Below are 17,833 nucleotides of genomic sequence, written 5' to 3'. Positions count from 1 at the left end.
ACTAACAATAGTGGCTGATCCAGGTAGTGCCAAAACGACAAGAAAAATTCTACAGTAAGGCCATCCCAACCGGGAGATTTCCAACGGCCCAAATCACACAAACTGGCATACAATTCTGTTTCCGTGAAGGCGGCTTCCAAAAGTTGAGCTTGGTGCGCCGATAAAATCGGTGCAACTTGAGATAAAAACAGGCAACGAGCCTCTCGACCTTCCTGCGTGAGAGAAGAGGCCTCAAAAATCTTGCCATAATGAGATTCCATGGCCCGTGCAAGCCCCACACGAGAGTTAGTCCAATCACCAGTCGGGAGTTTAATCCTCTTAATAGTTTGAGACTGCCTGGAAAGATGTAGATGACGAAAGAATTGTTTAGAAGTGCATCCTTTATCTGCTATAGCCTTTTGGCGAGCTCTAGTCTGCCACTTTGCCAATTTTCTCTCATCATTACGATGCAACAAAGCACGAGCAGAAAGCAACTCTGTCATCTGGATTTCAGTAAGAGATGAAGTGTTAGCCAGATGCATCAAACTTTGACAAGTGCCTTTGGCCTGTTGAACTTGCTCTCTGAAATGCGATAAATAGTGTCTGCCATAATCCTGGATCACACATTGAACCCGCATAACAAAACGAAACCATGCTGTGTCCATATCAACATGCATTTGAGAGATCAATGGCGAAATAATATCCACAATCAGATTGCGAAAAACCTCATGCTTAAGATAAGCATTATTGACATGCAGAAGTCTCTTTCTAGTTAATGAATCATTGGCAGAACATGAACCGAATTGTATTTTCAAGCATATCGGAGCATGATCCGAGAGACACAAGGAGTAATCAATCCACATATCACATACAAAATCATCATACTGCTGCATCTGAAAGAGATACCATCGGTCCAGACGAGCACGATACATTGATCGAGCGTTATGCTGAAATGTGAATCCTGGATCATTGGCTTGCAACAGAGGCCACAAATCCAAGGCATTACATGTGTGCTGAAAGAGATCCCAAGCTTGTCGTTCCACATGAAGCATGTGAGAATGGCCAGTAGTATTATCCACATGATTTGGAGCATTATTAAAATCGCCACAAAGAAATGCATTAGAACGCCAACAATAAGAGGAGATGGCATGCCACAAACGAGCCCTGTCAGTAGAGGCTGTGTATGCATACACACCACCAAACTCAAAAACTTCCCCATTGATAATACATTGAATGACCATCCATCTGCCAGCTGGATCATTGAATACCAACATGGGAAATAATTCATGGCGAACAAGCATCAGCACTCCAGAGTATCCAGCGGATCCTGCATAAGCTATCCAATATCCCGCAAAATAGGAAGTTTGTCCGGCAAAATTATGCTGATTATGCTCTTGAAGAACAACAATATCTGCTTTGCAAGTATGTACATAGTGCCAGATTAGCCTCCATTTATCCTGATTGCATAATCCACGCACATTATATGAAATGCAATGTATAGAACTATGCATCTTAAATGGTATATACAGTGGGCGAGAAAACCAACAGAAAGCTTAAGAACTCGTGCCCATGGGCACATCCGCATCTGTCGCGGAAACATCGGCTGCCAAATCAAAACTCGAATGTGGAGGAAACAAGTGATGGCCTTCCGACGTTGAAGCGGTGCCCCCTGTAACTACTTCCTTATAAGATCGAACAACTTTATCCCAGGCCTGTGCCAAGGAAGAGTTATCATTACAAGGCAGTTTTTGCTGAGCAACATTCTTCAAGGGGGGCACATAATTGCGAGAAGATGGTAGAGTACGTGCTTTGACAGTTTTCTTGGGTACTATCCACGCCTGAGTAGCAGGAAGCTTCTCTTTGCCCTTGTCTTTGATGTTCGGGGAAGCAGGAACACTTGGCATTTGAGACTGCTTCCCTTTACCTTTATTTAGTCCAATTGTTGATGTGGATGCGGAAGCACCTTTAGATTGTGCCTCGGGGGAAGATTTCGCTGGAGGAGGAGTCTGAGGGGTAGGGACAGCCGAAGGAGGGGGTTGTCGATTTGGTTCAGAACATTCAGATTGCATATGACCAAATTTGCCACAGCGAAAACAGGAATTGGCAAATTTCCCCCATTTAAGCTTGAATGGTCGCTTTCCGACCACTGTGTCCCCAGAATCAACGGTAATGCCCGTAGGAGCAGGAAGATCAGTGTCCCATAGAATACAAAAACGATTTGTATTGGCATCCAACTTCGGGGGGCAAATCACTTTGCCCAATTGAGCAGCCAACAAAGGAAGAAAATGACGCCAAATACAAGGAAAATCCACCACTTCAACCCAAACCGGGCACTTATGTCGAATAAGGCTCTGATAATCTTTAGTAAGAGCCCAGGGAAGAACATGAGTCATTTGCGTATTGAAGAAGAGGGGAGACATTTCCAACAAAGCATCTCTAGCTTCCATGTCTGCTAACAAGACCTCATAGAATCCTCTTGCTCCAAAATAAACACCCCGGACTGCTTGACGCTTCAGCAAGAAATCAACCCATTGTCCCACATCCTGTGCACTAGGCATCTTGCCCGGGAAAAAGAGAATCACTGCATGCAATGCATACTGCGCAACCGGATCCATGAGGTCCTGCACCGGAATACGCACTTCTGTGACTGGAGCAGGTCCTTCCCAAGCACATCTTGCTTCTTCGAAATCCTCATGCAGGCATTCCTTAATCAAAGACATGGCATCCAAATTCGAGGTGTTCATTGCTTTCCGACGCTTATAGATGGCCAGCTCAGGTGATTCCATCATGCACACCTTAAATTTTCTATAATCCCCAGAACTGCTGTAAGCCCTATTGCTGCTGCAGACACGAATTTGCTGCGGTACCACTGGCCGAATCTGCTGCAAGCCCCAAATGAAGTAGAAACCCTAATGCTAGCTGTCGCTGGACAGATTCTTACAAGTGGTTGCCGACTTTATCAGACAAGTAAGTGGCGAGCAGAGTCGAGCAGAGACGCAGGCGAAGACAGTCGCAGGTTCGCAGGCGAACAGAGTCGCAGGCTCACAAGCGAGTAGAGTCGCAGGCGAACAGGGTCGCAGGGTCGCAGGCGAGCAGTCGAACAGGGTCGCAGGCGAGCGCACCACACACACAAGCTTTTTCGCAGGCGAACAGGGTCGCAGGGTCGCAGGCGAGCGCTAATCCTCTGGACACACACACACACCGCACACACACACACACACACACATATATACATATATACATATACATATACATGAGCACTCAAGTTTCTACTACAAAAGGATTGACTCAAGGAAAACAAAAGCAAAAACAAACAAAAAAATGTGAGAAAAAAAACTTTTTTTTCTGTAACTTCCCTGGCCAAGAGGTTTCGAGGTTTTTTGAACATGTTTCCTTCAAAACGTTTCAAAGATTTCAAATGGACGAAACACATTTTTTTGTGACTATGGTCCCATCTGCATAGAGATTGGAGAGTCCGTGGAAGATTATTGCTAGCAGTGTAGCTTGGCATATTTGGAAGGCTAGATGCACTGAGGCCATTGAGGGCACTTTGATTTATGATAGACAATGCATTTGCAGGATTTTAAGTGATATGATCCACACCCTTATGGTCGTTGGACCAGAATCCAAGGATCTTCGAAAGCTGAAAGTGCAGCCAATTTATGAGATAGTGGGATCATTAAATGCTATTTCTTCCACACGTATGGGGTCGGGGCTGCTACCCAACTACTCGTATCCTGGCCGACTAGTATATGGGCTGCCATGCTTGGATATGAGCCCTATCAAGCTGCCAATAACATGCTTGGATATAAGCCCTAACAAGCTGCCAATAACATGCTTGGGGGTGGTATATGGTGTCTAACACCACATACAAGGCAAAACCCCATCATGGGGTGCCTTATGGGCTGGCCCATGTGCACATGCCCCTACTTGATGCTTTCTAATGCAATATGTAATGCTAAGGCTGACATCTACATGAACTATATGATGAATTTCTGCAAATGGGTAAGAGGACTGACACATGCAAGCTCTCTAAGTCTTGGGAGACTAACCAACATAGCTCGTGCCTGACATGTCCTGGAGTGGTGGCTCACAATGGGGCCGTCCAGGATCTTGCCCACATCTGCAAGAAGGCGGGCCTGGAGAAGATCCCGGATCTCCCCTCTGCTGGGGCAAGTGCCGACTATACGGCAGATGGTGGAATGTGCCTAGAGGCGTTCCACCTCTGCGGCGAGGCTCACTTCCTCTTCTGGCGAAAGAGAAAGCCTGATGGGGGTATCCTTAGGGGCGGGCGAGGGGGCTGCGGAAGAGTCCCTCTGAGGTGGGGCGGGCGAGGGGGCTACATCAGTGTCTGAAGCTAGGTCGAAGGCGAAGCGAATGCGGAGAGTCCTGCAAGAACCGAGCTGCACAAAAGGCGGAGGGGGAAAGGTGGAAGACAGAGAAAAAACAGAGGGGGCGGAAAAACCACAGAAAGAGGGGAAGGGGCGTAAGGCGGCGACGAAAAAGCGTGGGGGGGGGGGGGTGGAGGCAACACGAAAGGGGGTGGGGGGGAGAGAGGGCGGAGGCAGGCGGAGGGGGTGGGTCGCTGAAGAAGGGGAGAAACAGGGGGGCGCGAAGGAGAAGGGGCAGGGGGCGGCAGGCGCTACAGAGCTGGGGCGGGGGGCGCGAGAAGACCAGGCGGGGGGGGGGGGAGCAAACGCGAGGGCGGCGATAACAGGGCAGGCGGGGGGGACTGTCGCGAGGGCGGGGAGGGGGGAGTGCGTGCAAGGTGCAGGGCGAGCAGGGAGGGGGAGCAGAAGCTTCAGCGAGCTGTAATCCAATACACTGATTTATTTTGTATTGTTTATGGGCATAGGGCCATGACTGTTAATTCATCATGATTGATGTGACATGAACACTTCAAACTTATAAGTTTTAACCTATGTAGTGTCATGTATGGTTTTTTTTTTTTTTTTTGTGGCATGGAATGATGGATGATTGGATCATGGATCACGAATAGTGGACCATGGTCTTTGAATCATGATCATTTGACATTGATGATGGATGATTATATGGTTTTTGTTATTTTTGATTCAAAGACTGTAGGCTTCAAATTGATATTTCCATGTATTCTATGCATTTAGTGTTATTTTTACATACTTTACACAGTATATATTTGAAATTTTGTACATGCAAAAACCTGTAGGTAGGAAACTTCGGGCTGATTTTATGAAACCCGTTTCAAACAACCCCCTAACTACTATGGGTGCTGCACGTGTGAAGGTGGCAGGCTGTAACCACCAGAATAGCCGTTGCCAAGATCAAGAAGACAACGCTTAAAAGGGTGACTGATCACTACTGCAAGGAGGTTGCACACGGCTAATAGCTCACAGCCAGCTAATAGTTGACAGCCAGTAGTGAGAAGTAAAACATGGTCATAGTCCTTAGGAAGTAGGAGTCTCTGTGTCGAGCAGTTACTCTATAATGATTTTGTAATGATTCCAGAAGTAATCCAGTAAACAAAGAGCAATGTTGTCATTCATTAGTCTCTGTGTTACTCTCTGTAATGTATTGAATAAGAGTGTTGTGTCTCTATTTTAATAAACATGATGTGCACTAGAGAAGGAGTGAGAGAGTTATGTAGTAGAGTGAGAGCAAAGTGAGAGTGTGTGGAGTTCTAAGGCAGAGCGGTGTTTTGAGTGTCCCCATAACTGAAAGAGAAAGTTCTAGTTCTATTCAAACTAATCTTGCTAGAATTAGATCCCTAAAACAAGTCTGCGGAGAAGCCATAGGATGGAGGGGCTTTTTTGGACAAGTCAGTGCGGAGAACCTTCCACCACACAACCCAGCTAACAAAAATGGAGTCAGGCATGCCTTCTGCATAATTGTGAACCTCAAGATGGAGAAAAGTAATGTCTTTCAAGAAACCCTCTAGGGAGCTCACAGCTAGGAGTGTCTCACACCGTTCCAATCAGGAAGTTAGTGCAGAAACTTCTACAACCCCACACGAGCAAGAGGGAGTGTCAGATTTCAAGTAAAATTTGGACCAAGAAAAGGAGTACCACGAGCTAGAAGCTGTGCACAGTCCAGGTCCAGGAAGCCCAAGAAGGGTGGAGCAACAAAACCAGGAAGAACAACCACAACAACAAAACCCCCGGAAAAGGTTCAAGGGAGCCATTAATTCCCCGATGTTCTCAGGAGATAAAGGGGAAGATACAAATCTACATGTAAGGAGGTCTGAGCAATACTAGAAAGTGGCCAGACCTCGGGATGTGGAAGAACCAGAGCTGAGTGAAATCCGTAGAGATGCTTTCATAAACACCTTCAAAGACAGAGCCATGGAGTGGGTGTCAAGATACCAAGACAACCATTTCCAGACTTATGGAGAGGTCATGACTGCTTTTCTGGGAAGCTTCCGCAAGATAAAGTCTACAACTCAACTCTGTGATCAAATGAGAACTCCCACAAGAAGACATGGATGTAGAGACCTATGCAACAAAACTGCTGAGCTTGAGGCAGAGAGTGGCAGAACAAACCCGACCATCGATGCAAATATTTGCAGATTAGTTTGTCCAAGGGCTTAAGCCGAACATGCTGTTAAATTAATGTATCTCAAAGTGTGGTGGTGGTCGGCCATCTCTACCTATGGGATATATAAACAACCCTATGCCCCCATTGTAAACACCATCTTATTCATTGCTAATAAAGTTCAAGCTGTTCGTCAACTCTTCTCTCTCTCTCTCTCTGCGTCAACTTCTCTCTCTCTCTCTCTCACTGCGTGTGTTAAGCTTCCGCATACACGACTCTGACATGGTATCAGAGCTGAGCTCTTGATCCTTGGCTGTACGCAAGGAGCAGTAGGCGCTCGTGATCCTCGGCTATGCACTCCGCACGAAGAAGAAGGTGAAGGCTGGGAATAGCGAGCATCTGCACAGCAGCCAACCAAAGTGAGCAAGGAGGCGGCTGGAGCTAGGTGTGCAGTCTAGCGCAAGGGCAGCTGTGTTGAAAGGGCCTGCGTTTTTGTAGGCAGAGCACACAAGCGTTTTTTCTTGCAAGCAGCAGCCAGCATAGCCGAACAAAGAGTAAAACAGTGCTTGGGTGAATACCACAAGCGGCTACAAGGCAGCGCCGGTGGTGATGTGTAGAGGAAGGCAGTAAGGAGCAAGGCGAGCAGACCGGGTCGACTGAGAAGAGGTGGACGGAGTTTTCGAGATGGGACTCCCGTGTTCGAGCAAGGACGACAAGCTGAATGGCGACAATTATGCGCATTGGAACTTGATCATGAGGCTATGGTTTAGCAGAAAAGGCTTATGGGACATTGTTGATGGCTCGGAGGAACGTCCCCAAAGGGATAGCAATCGGTTCACACGTCTTCAGGAGGAGGAGTTTCTCAAATCTCTTGTGGATTGGGATGCTCACAATGCGAAGGCGATGTCGGCGATTGCAGAATCTCTCACCAAGGAAATTTCCCCTGCCATTCAGACTTTAAAGACTGCCAAGGAAATGTGGTCAAAGCTTGCAGGAATGTTTGATCGAGACTCAACAATGCGAGCAGTAACCCTTCTCGGCCAGTTGTTTTCCATCAAGTTTGAAGCCGGGACCTCTATGAAGTCATTTCTAATGAAGGCAAAGGTTATCCATGATCAGTTATCGGCTATGAATAGTGCGTTAACTAGTACCCAGTTAGCTGCCTTGGTTCTTACGAAGTTGCCTGAGGAGTACGAGATGGTCTCGAGGGCATTACGCTTACAAGTCACGAAGGAAAAGCTGGAATTTGATGATCTCAGCTCTTTTCTCATTGAGGAGGAAGCAGTGCTCATTTCCCAAGGCAAGATTCGAGTTCCGAAGGATGTAGAATCGGCACATGCTGCATCGGAATCCAATAAGAAGTCTAGGAGCCGTTGTTATAAGTGCGGAAAGCGAGGGCAGTTGGCTCGGGATTGCAAATCCAAAGCTAAAGCTCAAGGCTCGACGAATGACAAAGGCAAAGGCAAAGCTGACGAGGATGACAGTGACAGTGATTCTACCAGAGATGCTACGGCGTCTGTCGGTGTGGCGAGGACTACACTGGCACATGCTCCAGCATTCTAGCTTGGTGGATGGATGCTACCACGTGCTTCAGCCAGAGAGAGGCATGTGAGTGGCAGAGAGGGGCAGTCTGTGCTCCCGTTTTGATGACTTGGACCCGTGTGTCGGAGTTCAATTTCTGGGTGTTTGGATTCGTGTGTCAGAATTCAATGCACATGCATCTGGCGAGAAGAATGGCTTGACAACACTATGGACGTGCTTTTGTTTGCAGTTCATTGTGGTAACATTATGGACGGGATGAGTTCCTAGTTCATTGTCAGAGAATTTTGGGCGTCATGTGTCGATAGTTCAATGTTCAGGAGATCTTTTGGACGTGTGTGTTCTCAGTTCAACGAATGGAGGATCATGGATGTGGAGTTGTCTGCAATTCATTATTCTATGTGGAAGCTGAAGCTCAAGATGGCATTCCTTGAGGAGACAGGTTGTTTGGTGCATTTTCCGAGGTGTATTCGGTATCCGGCCGGTACTGAGGTGTCCATGGTTGCATCTACATCAACTTGGCTTGTTCATCTATGCCCACTATGAGCTACAGAGAGGGTGTTAAATTAATGTATCTCAAAGTGTGGTGGTGGTCAGCCATCTCTACCTATGGGATATATAAACAACCCTATGCCCCCATTGTAAACACCATCTTATTCATTGCTAATAAAGTTCAAGCTGTTCGTCAACTCTTCTCTCTCTCTCTCTCTCTCACTGCGTGTGTTAAGCTTCCGCATACACGATTCTGACACATCCATACAGCAATCAGCACAAAGCAAGCAGAAACTGAAGACGAGTTCGAGGAACTGGTCGAGCTGGCCAAAATGGCAAAAAAAAGAAGTCAAGAAAGAAGACAAAAGAGAAAGCCTAGGAAAAGCGTCACAATTGAGGAGGAGGATTTAAACGACACCTCACAGGACACTCTAGTGGCGATAAAGAAAAGAAAGGACAAAAAGAAGAAAACTGCAAGGGCACAAATGAGCCCCAGAGAACTTGTGCTCACGTGAGGCAGCTGATGCAAGAGATGAAAAAGAGAAAAAGCTCCAAAATTCCGCAAAAATGTGTTTTGCTCATGGTGAACAGTATGGAAGGAGCGAAAAGAAGACCCCCAAGGATGCAAAGGTATGGGAGTAGAGGCTGCGGAAATTACTCAGGAAGAAGAATGATGAAGAAAGACAGGCACAATTAATGGAACTCAAAGAAAATCCGCCAAGTGCCAACATGATGCAGGCGGATGACATACAGATGGAGGTTCCAAACATCTTGGTAGTCACAAGGGCAAAAGCAAATGAATTTGGTGTAGTAATCACTCCGCTAGATAATCAAGACTCACCCAAAGCCCACAAGAAGACAGTTGTGGAATGGGAATAACAGGAGAAGGTGAGGATCCAAACCACTAAGGAAATAGAAAGAAGGCACAGCAAGCAGGAGGGCGGCGGCTCAGGCAAAGTCATCACAGATCACCCGGAAGCAGGCAATCGGTACTTGGCTAGCAGTTGGAGGTCGATCATCAGCTTGTTCCCCGCGGTGTGGCTGCGGGCCACCCCTAGGAGTCTCAGCAACATTGCCTTTAGGATTGCCAAAAGGCTCACAGATTTGGCAGCGGATTCTCCGCATCTTCGCTATGGACAGGGCATCGACCCGGATCATCACTTGGGGCACTGTCGCTTGGGCCACCGAGACTAGAGTGGTCAGGACTTATGAGGAGGATGGGAGAGGACTAGCCCTTTAGGTCTCCCACCATCGTATTGCAGCAGTACCAGTCACAGCCACCTACAAATGACTGGCGGCCACGCTCATGCCAGAGATGGGAAACTTGCAGTAGCATAGCAGCCTGGCACATTTGGCGTGCTAGATGCAGTGAGGCCATCGAGGGTACCCACACTTTGCCAGCTGAGACCATCAAGAGCATATGGCTTGATATCATTCACACCCTCTGCGGTCAGTGGAGGAAGTTACAGGGAGGTTCTAACCGCATGCGAAAGCGGCGGGGAAGCCTTCTTGAGACTTTGGAGGCCTGGCCCTTTCCTCACAGATAGAGGCAGTGACCCCATTTGGCATTACAGACCACCTGTGTGGTTGTCCCCCCCCCCGCCCCCTGTATGTGATAGCCTTCTCCTAACAGAGCGGCCAGCCGGAGGAGAAGCATCTCTTCCCCTTATGATCACTTGTTTCTTGCCCTTATATGAGGCGAGTTTGTATCTAGCCCATCGTGGTTACACTTAGCCCTTTGTGGTTGTTTTTTCTTTAACTAATAGAAGGATCTTTTTCCCAGAAAAAAAGAAAAAGAGAAGGAGCCATACCAGTCAGACAGCAGAGGTACAGAATGAACCCCAATTATGCCAAACAAGTCAAAGAAGAAATTGACAGACTACTAAGAGTAGGCTTCATTGTGCCACTAGAGAAAGCTACTTGGATATCCCTAATTGTGGTAGTTCCTAAAAAGAAAATGATGATCAGAATCTATGGACTACCACAAGCTGAATGTCGCAACTATCTCGGATCCCTTTTCACTCTTGTTTACGGACTCTTTGCTGGATGAGGTAGCTGAAAAGGAAATGTACTCATTTCTGGATGGATTCAATGGGTACAACCAAATAAAAATGGCGCCGGAAGGCAGGGAGAAAACAGCCTTCATCACTGAATGGAGTGTCTTCGTGGTGACAGTCATGATGTTCGGCTTGAAAAATGCACCTGCTACTTTTCAAAGAATGGTGCAAGAGATCTTCTATGATTACTTGACAGACTTCATGAAAGCTTTTGTAGATGACTTCAGTATGTCTGGAGATAAGACAAAGCACATCTATCATTTGAGGTTGTGTCTGCAAAGATGCAAAGATACAAGGCTTAAGCTAAATCTAACCAAGTGTGCATTTGCAGTGAGATCAGGAACACTCTTACAACACATTGTGTCAGCCCAAGAATTGGCCATAGATCCTACAAAAGCGGAGGCCATATCCAGGATGTCTGCTCCTCAGAATATTAAGCAACTAGAGAGGTTCCTTGGTAAGGTTAAGTGGCATGCTAGATTTTTAAAATATTTAGCACATGTGGCTAATCCATTGTATGCACTTACCAAGAAAGATGCAAAGTATGAATGGAGTCCGGAGTGTCAAAAGGCATTCCAATGGCTAAAGAGCATGGTATCAACTCCACTAGTAATAACCACCCCAACCTGGAATGAAATGTTCCATGTGTATGTAGATGCTTAAGACAAAGCAGTGGGTAGTGCACTGATGCACGAGAAGCAAGAGGGGTATATGCAACCCATTCATTATGCTAGCAAAGCCCTCACAAAGGCAGAAAGAAACTACAGCACAACAGAGCGAGAAGCTCTCTCAATGATTTATGATGTGAACAAGTTTCAACACTACCTCTTGGGAAACAAGTTTGTTTTCCACGTGGACCATCAAGCCCTGATTTATCTCGTGAACAAAGCCTTTCCAGTGGGGAAGATGGCAAGGTGGATGCTTCTACTACAAGAGTTTGAGTTCACCATCCGGTACACGCTCAACAAAGAAAATGCAGTGGCGGACTTTCTATCTAGACTGGATTCTGGAGAACCTGCTCTAGATGGAGTAGATGACCAACTCCCAGATACCAACCTATTCATAGTAGCAGCTGCAGAAGTGGAAGAAAATTGGTATTATGATATGATGTAGTTTCTAGAGGAGGAAACTTTCCCGAAAGGTTACACTGCTGGCAGAAAGAAAAGGATTGCCTTAAGGAGCATGAACTTCACTATGTTTGCAGGGCAACTCTACAAGAGAGGCATAGACCAGATCCTATGCAAGTGTGTCCCGGACCATGAGCAAGAAGCAGTATTAAGAGAAGCACATTGTGGCATTACCGGAGGACACAAGGGCGGAGAAATCACAACCCGAAAAATTTTGCAAGCAGGTCTATGGTGGCGAACGGTCATGAGGGATGCCAACAGCGAAGCAAAGCAATGTGATATCTGTCAACGGATGGGTCAACCCGGTGATTTTGATAGATTGCCCATCTCGCCCATACTGCCGCTGTTTCCATTCATGAAGTGGGGATTGGATTTTGTTGGACCAATCAAGCCGCCCACAAAAGGCAGCAAGTGTGAATACATCATTGTGGCAACTGATTATTTCACCAAATGGCCGGAAGCTAAAGCTATGAAGAGCAATTCCGCAGAAGAAGTCGTGAAGTTCCTCTTCAAGGACATTATTTCTAGGCATGGATTGCCGGTGGAAATAGTCAGTGACCAGAGCACCCATTCAGGTCATGAAAGGGTTGATAAAAAAGTACCTAATTAATCACAAAAAGTCCTCAACCTATTACCCATAGTGCAATGGCTAGGCAGAACCTACCAATAAGGTTCTGACCAAAATCCTGAAGAAGATCATAAATGCCAGCAAGGATGATTGGGACCAGAAGCTAGATGCAGCCCTATGGACATTCTACACATCTTACAAAGTCTCAACGGGGCAAACACCATTCAAACTAGTCTATGGGCTGGAGGCAATAGTGCCCATGGAATTTATGGTGCCCAGATTGAGAGTGGCAATCCAAGGAGCACAGAATACAAGAGCTCCTAGCCTTAGAAGAAGAAAGACAACTTAGCTCTCTACAGGCGTAGATAGTGCAGCGGAGAAGAAAAGCTTGGATTGACACGCATCTCAAGCACAAAATTTTCAAGCAAGGAGACCTTGTATTAGTCTACAACTCCAAGTTGGGATCGCATCCTAGAAAATTCAAAATCCGATGGATAGGACCACTCATGGTGAAAAACCCAGTCAGTCAGAATGCCTTCACATTAGAAAGCCTGGATGGTATGCCTTTTCCCAAAATAGTGAACGGCTTCAGGATGAGGAAATACATGGACCAACCGATGGAAGTTACACCAGAAGAAGAACAAGCAGAGAACAAGGAGCTGGTCTGGAGCATCCGTTGTGGCATGATCTCACTGACAGACAATGACACGGAAAATCCAAAAAGCAACAGAGCTGTGGAAGAATTCCGCAGGGCTAGCCAGTCCACAAAAGAACACAATTCTGCAACAAATCAAGGCCAAGACAGCAAAGAAGCAAGTGTACGCCAGCCAGATCCACGTCAGCAATGCAAATTGCCACGATGTCGGCATAAGTAACCGCATGAAGGAGTTGCCTTTCTGTGCGATCTGCTCCTGCGAGCTACGCCCCATCCCCCCCCCCTCCCGTCTACCCTCCCCCTGCTGCCCCTCGCCGTCGCGCGCCCCCCTCTCCCCACCCCCTGTCCCCCGCCTCTCCTCCGCCTCTCTCCCCTACCTCCTTCCTCGCTTCCTCCCCCGCCATCTCTCCCCCCCCCCCGCCTCCTTCCTCACTTCCTCCCCCGCCTCTCCCCCCCCCCCGCCTCCTTCCTCGCTTCCTCCCCCACCATCTCTCCCCCCCCGCCTTCTCCTCCGCTTCGCGGCTCTTCCCCCTGCCTTCTCCCTCACCTCCCACTCCGTCTCGCCCTTCCTCCCACCGCTAGCTCCCCCGCCTCAGCTCCCCCCTCCCCCACCCCCCCCGCTCCGCCCCTGCTATCCTCTCACCTTCCGCCTCTCCGTTTCCTCGTAGGGCTGTGTCCCTCCCGTTGGTGACCCCGGTCTCTGGCCTTTTCCCTCTGGAGGACTCCATGGAAGCCGCTCCGACTACCCCTACCGATTCCGGTCTCCGGCTGGAGTTCACAGCTGCAGATCAGCAGTTGTTTGTTTCCACAGTATCCGCTCTTGAGGCCTCCTCCTTGGTCTGCAAGATAGTGGGTAGCCGTCCGATGCGGAGAGAGCTTCGCGACCTTCTGCAAGGCAGCCTCGTTGGCGTGCCTGCCAAGATCGTCAGCGTCGATTTTTTGGGACGTGGCTACTACCAGGTGGATTTCGAGTCCCCCCCAGGCAGCTCAGACGGTGCTGGCTCGGAGCCCCATTGCCCTCCGCTCATCGCAGGCGTTCCTGGCGCGATGGACTCACGGTTTCGACCCCGCTTCTGACCCGCTAGCAGGCGCGACAGGTTTCCCCATCACTATCTGCTTTCCTGGACTCCGCAGGGAGTACTTGCCCCTCTTGTCATCCATTGGCAAGGCGTTCGGGCAGGTGGTGGAGACGCCTCAGACAGCGGCCTCAGTGATAGCTCGGGCAACAGGACTCCCGGCCATTCGTGTTGTGGTTCCGTCACCGGAGTCCCTCCCGAAGACGATCCTCCTCCCTTGTCTTTTTGGAGGACATCTGATACAGCGCATGGAGTATTCGGGCCTCCCCGGCCAATGCTACATCTGTCGGGAGATGGGCCACCTCGCACGCGCCTGTCCCCGCAAGGGGGTTCATCCTTCACGCTCTGCCGCCTCTGGACCCCCTTCAGGAGGCCCGAGGGGTGGCCATCCACCTCAGAGACCGGACATCCCTGGCTCGTCTTAGCAGGCGCCATCATTTGACGAGCAGGCCCCGGCGAAGGATGCCGCACAGTCCCAGGAGGCTGGCGGATGGCAGGAGGTTCGCCGGCAGAAACGCCCGGCCCGCCGCAGACGCCAGTAGGCAGCACAGGCTGGCGGACAGGCGACCCCGGCTGGCGTCCAGGCACCTACCCGCACTTATGATCCAGTCAGGGATAGGCGGCCAGCAGGTCCCACCCCGATGGACGAGGATTCAGTCTCAGTGCCCGTTGAGGCCGCCGGTGGAGCCCCCCACGTGGAGACCCCGCTCCCGCCTCCCCCCCGCGGGGGGCCCCGCCCCCTCCATGGAGCAGATTCCTGAGGATCCCGGGCCGCACTCTGCGACCCCCGGCCCCTCTTCCCCTCACTCGGAGAGCACTCCTTCCTCCCTCCCCTCTCCCCCCCCAGCCCCCCCCCTCCCCCCTCCCCCGGCGGCCCCCCCTGACACCTCTCCTCTGGCAGATGCCTCTCCGTCCTCTCCTCGCTCTCCCCCCTCCTCTCCGCGAGCCACCATCCCTCCCTCGGCCTCTCCAGGATACTCCTCCAGACCACCCACTGCCCCGGGGCAGCGCAGCTGGGTAGGCCAGAGTTCAGTTCAGCGGCTGTTCCACCGCCACTCCGGGCCGGTGGAGATGGCGATCTTAGCTTCGCCCGCCACAGAGTTCTCTCCAGCCTCCCCTGGGGGGCCCCCGCGAGTTATGGGGCTCCCAGTGGATTATGGTTTTTTCAGGTGTCTCCAGCTGGATGCTGGCCCGTTCGAGACAGTGGTCACGCCCTTGCGAGTTTGCGTGGTGTGCCATCCCTCTCGTTCTCCTTCAGTGGTGAGCAGCATGGTGGTCTTCTCCTTTCCTCTCAGTGTTGCCCCAGACACAGCATGGGATTGCAACTCTGTAGAGGAAGTTTTGCGCGATCAGATACTGGAGTTTTCTCACCACTTCAGTGACCTGGGGCTCACGGACCTATTGCAGACCCGATTACACTCAGCCCGCATGAGCTTGTTTGGTATAGGAGATTGGCGGGCGGATCCGGTCCACACCTCAGTTGAGGCGGTGCTACTGATTCTCCTCCACGCCGCCCCGAGGGTGCAGCCTACCTTTAGATACATATATGCAGAGGATTGGTCTCACGCCTATGCCCTGGACAGGCGAAGGCGGAGTGGGGCTGGACACAGAGACAGGTCACCCTCTTTTTGGAGAGACTCCGCACCCGGACAGACAGTGACTATTCTCCCTCCAAGCCAGCGCCCAAGACTCACAGAGTGGAGGGCAGCTCATCCGGGCCGGCTGAGAGGGGTGAGCCAGTGGCGGCTGCTTCACTTGCCATAGCTCATCCATGAGGATCCTCTCATGGAACATCCAGGGTCTTGGTGGACCTCGCTGCTACATTGGTCGGGGCAGACTTCGCCAGGAGATCCAGAGGGCTCTCGTTGGAGGACCCATAGATATCCTTTTCATCCAGGAGCACCACCTTTCTGCCGGGCGTACCCGCACCTGCGGGAAGATCTTGCCAGGGAGGAGTCACACTTTTTGGTCACTGGCATATGGCTCCCAGGGGAACCAGGGTGGAGTATGCATCTCAGTCAGCGAGCAGCTTCTATCCGAGGTTGTGGATTCTGGCACTCTGGTCCAGGGTCGAGCGCAGTGGATCATCCTTCGGGTTGGGGAAGACCGCATTGGCTTCCTCAACTTCTACGCCCCTAATGGGGCGACCGAGAGAGCTGAGTTCTGGAACACCATTAGGCAGTCCCTCCCCATGGCAGACCATTGGTGCCTAGGGGGGGATTGCAACATGCTGGAGGATGCAGAGGACAGGATGGGGGGCAGCCAGGAGACCATTCATGGGCCGGAGCTCCCTGCCTGGGAGGAACTAGTGCTGCAGGTGAGAGGCCAGGATCCGTGGACTCTCTCGGAGTTTGGCAGGTTGCAGGGGAGTTTATCTTTCTCGCGCTCGGATAGACGGGCCACAGGAGTTAACCTTTCCCGCATCGACAGGTTTTACATTGATGAGTGGGCTTGCGATAGAGGTGGCACTGTGGGTATACTTGTAGGCTCCTCGTTTTCAAACCACTTTCCAGTGCTTCTCCAGATCGATGACCCTACGAGAGGAGAGCGAGGCCAGAGCGTCCGGATTCCAGATTGTCTCATAGAGGAGCCCGAGATTGCGACCAGAGTTGAGCAGGTCTGGCAGGAGCTTCAGTTCACGAGAGGATCGGCAGCCAGCGATCTTGATAGGGGTTTGCAGGAGATCAGTAGGATGCTCAGACAGGCTGCCCTGGACCGTTTGGAGGCTTTCAGAGAGCAGGAGAGGAGCCTGCGGAGGAGTCTAGCTTCCCTTCAGAGACTTCAGGAGAGGGAGCCTACGAGCCCTTGGATTTCAGAGCAGATGGAGTCAGCTCGCACAGAGATTAGATCCACCATTTGGGATAATTTTTAAGTAACTTGAGGATAGGAAAATTTGAAAAATGGTCAGCCATACAAAGGAGGTTATGGTAAAATTTTCTTAAACTTTGTGAAATAAGTATTATCTTTTATTATTCAAAAAAAGTAATCCCCATGGTTTGTGTATTCTAAAAGTGTTATTTTCATTCTATGGATAGAAAAATGCATAGTAGAAATATTTTTATTATAAAAGTGTTATTTCCATTAAAATTAAATTCTATGGATAGAAAGATGCATATTGGATAATTTCTTTTTATTATAAAAGAGTGATTTTCATTAGATTTAAATTCTATGCATAGAAAGATGCATATTGGATATTTTTTAATATTAAAAGTGTGATTTTCATTAGATTTAAATTCTATGCATAGAAAGATGCATATTAGAGAAAAAAAAATTATTCTAAAAGTGTTACTTTCACCAATATTGATTTTTATGCATAAATAGATGCATAAAAGAATTTTTTTTATTCTAAAAGTGTGACTTTCATCTAAATTGATTGAGGGTGGAGTTCCGATTCCATGCTCGGGCTTCTTTTTGGACACAGGCTGGAGACAGAGTGACTCGAGACTTCTTTGAGGCGACAGGGCCTCGCTTCAGACGAGAGGGTCTCAGGCATCTTCGGCAGGCTGATGGCCAGGTGGTGGTGGATTCCCCCCAGGGTTCGGGCGATCGCCACAGATTTTTACAGGGATCTGCTCTCTGCTGAGCCATCAGATGACAGGGTGAGAGAGGCTCGGGAGGCAGTCTGGAGCTTCACGAGACCGTTGTGCCGGCCCATTTGCAGCACTCCCTTCTCTCCCCCTTCTCGGATACGAAACTGGAGGAGGCTCTTCAGGCACTTCCTCGGGGCAAATGCCCTGGTGAGGACGGTCTCTCAGTGGCTTTCTTCCAGAGGTACTGGGGTCTCTTGCATAGGGGTTTCAGATTGGCATTCCAGGAGATCATGGAGTCGGGAG

At 49.5% G+C, this 17,833-nt stretch overlaps 1 protein-coding gene across 2 annotated transcripts in view; it reads right to left on the bottom strand.

The window, feature by feature from the left end:
* The window catches only part of LOC147622360 (uncharacterized), a 149,022-nt gene that overhangs the window by 41,950 nt on the left and 89,239 nt on the right, over positions 1 to 17,833 (bottom strand). The window lies entirely within an intron of this gene.

This window comes from Cibotium barometz, chromosome 29 (genome assembly GCF_041138505.1).
Source record: "Cibotium barometz isolate CiBa-2024 chromosome 29, ASM4113850v1, whole genome shotgun sequence".
Taxonomy (NCBI): domain Eukaryota; kingdom Viridiplantae; phylum Streptophyta; class Polypodiopsida; order Cyatheales; family Cibotiaceae; genus Cibotium; species Cibotium barometz.
Note: the sequence above shows the minus strand (reverse complement) of the source record. Positions and strands in the feature narration are given on the sequence as shown.